General features: G+C 51.0%; 1 non-coding gene across 1 annotated transcript in view; it reads right to left on the reverse strand.

Annotated features, from left to right (window-relative positions):
* The window catches only part of LOC126444959 (small subunit ribosomal RNA), a 1909-nt gene extending 928 nt beyond the window's left edge, over positions 1–981 (reverse strand). The window contains exon 1 of the ribosomal RNA XR_007582873.1: positions 1–981. This exon is cut by the window's left edge and continues 928 nt beyond it. This is a non-coding gene — a ribosomal RNA (small subunit ribosomal RNA).
* Between the last annotated feature and the right edge of the window lie 4019 nt (positions 982–5000).

Genomic DNA, 5000 nt, shown 5'->3' on the forward strand with positions numbered 1-5000 from the left:
AATGCCCCCGCCTGTCCCTATTAATCATTACCTCGGGTTCCGAAAACCAACAAAATAGAACCGAGGTCCTATTCCATTATTCCATGCACACAGTATTCAGGCGGGCTTGCCTGCTTTAAGCACTCTAATTTGTTCAAAGTAAACGTGCCGGCCCACCGAGACACTCAATAAAGAGCACCCTGGTAGGATTTCAACGGGGTCCGCCTCGGGACGCACGAGCACGCACGAGGCGGTCGCACGCCTTCGGCTCGCCCCACCGGCAGGACGTCCCACGATACATGCCAGTTAAACACCGACGGGCGGTGAACCAACAGCGTGGGACACAAATCCAACTACGAGCTTTTTAACCGCAACAACTTTAATATACGCTATTGGAGCTGGAATTACCGCGGCTGCTGGCACCAGACTTGCCCTCCAATAGATACTCGTTAAAGGATTTAAAGTGTACTCATTCCGATTACGGGGCCTCGGATGAGTCCCGTATCGTTATTTTTCGTCACTACCTCCCCGTGCCGGGAGTGGGTAATTTGCGCGCCTGCTGCCTTCCTTGGATGTGGTAGCCGTTTCTCAGGCTCCCTCTCCGGAATCGAACCCTGATTCCCCGTTACCCGTTACAACCATGGTAGGCGCAGAACCTACCATCGACAGTTGATAAGGCAGACATTTGAAAGATGCGTCGCCGGTACGAGGACCGTGCGATCAGCCCAAAGTTATTCAGAGTCACCAAGGCAAACGGACCGGACGAGCCGACCGATTGGTTTTGATCTAATAAAAGCGTCCCTTCCATCTCTGGTCGGGACTCTGTTTGCATGTATTAGCTCTAGAATTACCACAGTTATCCAAGTAACGTGGGTACGATCTAAGGAACCATAACTGATTTAATGAGCCATTCGCGGTTTCACCTTAATGCGGCTTGTACTGAGACATGCATGGCTTAATCTTTGAGACAAGCATATGACTACTGGCAGGATCAACCAGGGAGCTGCGTCAACTAGAGCTGAGCAGCCGGCCGCCCGGGAGTGTGTCCCGGGGGCCCGCGCGAACACGCAAGCGTCCGCTCAATTATTCTGCAAACAGGAGGAGGCTGAGCTCCCCTGCACAACACACCTCGAAACCCTCTCAGGTCCCGGCGGCGCGCAGCGCCGTCCTAAGTACTTGGTCGGGTTCGAGAGAGGCGCAATCGCCCGGAGTTAGGCGAGTAGACGCTTTAGGTGCGACCACCCGTGCTCCCAACTGAGCTTGCCGCTGCCGACAGAGGCCCGGGAGCGTGCTGTCGTGGCATTGCCGGCGGGAGACAACACGCGCCACCTACGGTGACCGGCAGCTCCAACGCCAGCGCCACAGAAGGACAAAAGCCCCACTTGGGTGCCGAAGCGAACTCTCCCAGCACAGCGCACGCGCCAACACGTCCGCACAGCTGCGATACAAACCACCTGCGAGAACCGCTGGGGCGACCGAGCAGCAGACGGCGTCGCGGCGCCGAGCGCCGGGCGGCGGCGCATCCTCAGCGCACACAGTCCTCAATCGGACCAGCACACTGCAGATGGCCACCGCGCTTCGCACCGGGCCCGCGAGGACCTACTTTGGCCGCAAGGCGCCGCGAGCAGGGGGCGCCGGCGCGCAGCTGCGCCGCCTGCCGCGTCCGTCGGCCGGCGCGCCTGCCACTGGCCGCCCCCACCAGCCGGCTGTAGCGCGTGCGCCCACGCACCGCGCTGCCAGCACGCCGGGCGGCCCCCCCTCACCGGCCGGGGACGGTCCCACCCAGCCACCGCCGCGTATCGCCTCACACCCAGATCCCCTTTCGCGTTCGTGGGCATGGTGGGTCCCCTTTCACGTTCGTGGGCATGGTGGGTATCCCTGAAACAACCGGTTAATAGCTCGACCGATCGTCGCCAACACTGATTCACCTCTAGCGAGAACAACCGCACCACAACGGGTTACCTGTTGTTCATTTGCGTAACGTCACCAGCAAACGTAGACGTCCATCGCCATTTGCAACGAGTATTGCATGCCTGTGTCAGGTGTCACAACACACTACGTCTGCCCACATAGACGCAACAACATGTGCACGCCTCGAGAACACGTGGAAGGTAGCCCCCGTACGTATGCGGTGTCCATTGCGCGAACGACTGTCAGCCGGCCTCTGCAGGATGTCGCAGATGTGGAACGCGGTGCAACATGCTATCACGGTGTGTGAGAAGAGACGACTACGTCCGAATACACGCTCCACTACATCAACAGACTGCTCATGCTGATCGCCATCCAGGGCGTCCGTTCCTCCCACACGTCTGAATGGCGTACCACACTGCAATCCAGCTCTTATAGGGAGACGACACGTAGCTGCGTGCACAATATTTGGACTGTATGGTCTGCCGTTGCTAGGCGCAGTCGTCGTACGGTCACACATGTGCCACGATGTATCATTCAGTACATACGGACCAATGTGCAGTACAGTTTGTGGGTTTTGCGTACATCGGCGGACAGGTGACAGGCCGTACCACAACGTAGGCTGAGTACGTCGGCATGCGAAGGGCATTGAACATGCAAACTTCTCAACGACCAGCTTGCGAAGGCAGGGGGGAAGGGGGGGGGGCATGTACGTCCTGCTGCTATCCACATTACAGTGTATAGCAGGAGCATGTGGAAAGTCAGCAACACCTGCAAGGTGTTTAACATGACGCGATACACAGGGGACCGGGCAGTGCGAATAGCGAACTATATTGCGAGGGTTGCGGTTAGGCAACACTACACTAATTTAACGAGTTGCATAACAATTACAGAGCAGGTTCAGCGACAACGTGCGTCAGGTTAAGGCGCAATATAGGTTAGGTTGAGGCACAATATAGGTTAGGTTAAGGCACAACATGGGTTACGTTAAGGCACAAATTGGGTTACGTTAAGGCACAACATGGGTTACGTTAAGGCACAACATGGGTTACGTTAAGGCACAAATTAGGTTACGTTAAGGCACAAATTAGGTTACGTTAAGGCACAAATTAGGTTACGTTAAGGCACAAATTAGGTTACGTTAAGGCACAAATTAGGTTACGTTAAGGCACAAATTAGGTTACGTTAAGGCACAAATTAGGTTACGTTAAGGCACAAATTAGGTTACGTTAAGGCACAAATTAGGTTACGTTAAGGCACAAATTAGGTTACGTTAAGGCACAAATTAGGTTACGTTAAGGCACAAATTAGGTTACGTTAAGGCACAAATTAGGTTACGTTAAGGCACAAATTAGGTTACGTTAAGGCACAAATTAGGTTACGTTAAGGCACAAATTAGGTTACGTTAAGGCACAAATTAGGTTACGTTAAGGCACAAATTAGGTTACGTTAAGGCACAAATTAGGTTACGTTAAGGTACAATATGGGTTAGGTTAAGGTACAATATGGGTTAGGTTAAGGTACAATATGGGTTAGGTTAAGGTACAATATGGGTTAGGTTAAGGTACAATATGGGTTAGGTTAAGGCACAACGTAGGTTAGGTTAAGGCACAACGTAGGTTAGGTTAAGGCACAACATAGGTTAGGTTAAGGCACAACATAGGTTAGGTTAAGGCACAACATAGGTTAGGTTAAGGCACAACATAGGTTAGGTTAAGGCACAACATAGGTTAGGTTAAGGCACAACATAGGTTAGGTTAAGGCACAACATAGGTTAGGTTAAGGCACAACATAGGTTAGGTTAAGGCACAACATAGGTTAGGTTAAGGCACAACATAGGTTAGGTTAAGGCACAACATAGGTTAGGTTAAGGCACAACATAGGTTAGGTTAAGGCACAACGTAGGTTAGGTTAAGGCACAACGTAGGTTAGGTTAAGGCACAACGTAGGTTAGGTTAAGGCACAACGTAGGTTAGGTTAAGGCACAACGTAGGTTAGGTTAAGGCACAACGTAGGTTAGGTTAAGGCACAACGTAGGTTAGGTTAAGGCACAACGTAGGTTAGGTTAAGGCACAACGTAGGTTAGGTTAAGGCACAACGTAGGTTAGGTTAAGGCACAACGTAGGTTAGGTTAAGGCACAACGTAGGTTAGGTTAAGGCACAACGTAGGTTAGGTTAAGGCACAACATAGGTTAGGTTAAGGCACAACATAGGTTAGGTTAAGGCACAACATAGGTTAGGTTAAGGCACAACATAGGTTAGGTTAAGGCACAACATAGGTTAGGTTAAGGCACAACATAGGTTAGGTTAAGGCACAACATAGGTTAGGTTAAGGCACAACATAGGTTAGGTTAAGGCACAACATAGGTTAGGTTAAGGCACAACATAGGTTAGGTTAAGGCACAACATAGGTTAGGTTAAGGCACAACATAGGTTAGGTTAAGGCACAACGTAGGTTAGGTTAAGGCACAACGTAGGTTAGGTTAAGGCACAACGTAGGTTAGGTTAAGGCACAACGTAGGTTAGGTTAAGGCACAACGTAGGTTAGGTTAAGGCACAACGTAGGTTAGGTTAAGGCACAACGTAGGTTAGGTTAAGGTACAACGTAGGTTAGGTTAAGGTACAACGTAGGTTAGGTTAAGGTACAACGTAGGTTAGGTTAAGGTACAACGTAGGTTAGGTTAAGGTACAACGTAGGTTAGGTTAAGGTACAACGTAGGTTAGGTTAAGGTACAACGTAGGTTAGGTTAAGGTACAACGTAGGTTAGGTGAAGGCGCAATGTAGGTTAGGTTAAGGTACGATATACCTTAGGTTAAGGTACAATATCGCTTAGGTTAAGGTACAATATAGCTTAGGTTAAGGTACACGTTGTAGGGAAAGGTGTATTTTGGGGGGGGAGGGGGCGGCAGGTTCGTTGATAGTGATTATCGTAAGTGCATGCCTGCGGGATCATCCGATTTGTCACGTCAGGATGCACTTGTGGCTCATGACAGGCGGCGCTCCGATTCCAAGGTTGTGGCAGATCTGTGTCTTTCATTCCTGCCATTGTTTGTGTACTGTGACAGGAGGCAGTATTGTGATGTTGGGTGCACCCCTGTGTAGGACATGTGTG

Source organism: Schistocerca serialis, unplaced genomic scaffold (assembly GCF_023864345.2).
Source record: "Schistocerca serialis cubense isolate TAMUIC-IGC-003099 unplaced genomic scaffold, iqSchSeri2.2 HiC_scaffold_317, whole genome shotgun sequence".
Lineage (NCBI taxonomy): Eukaryota > Metazoa > Arthropoda > Insecta > Orthoptera > Acrididae > Schistocerca > Schistocerca serialis.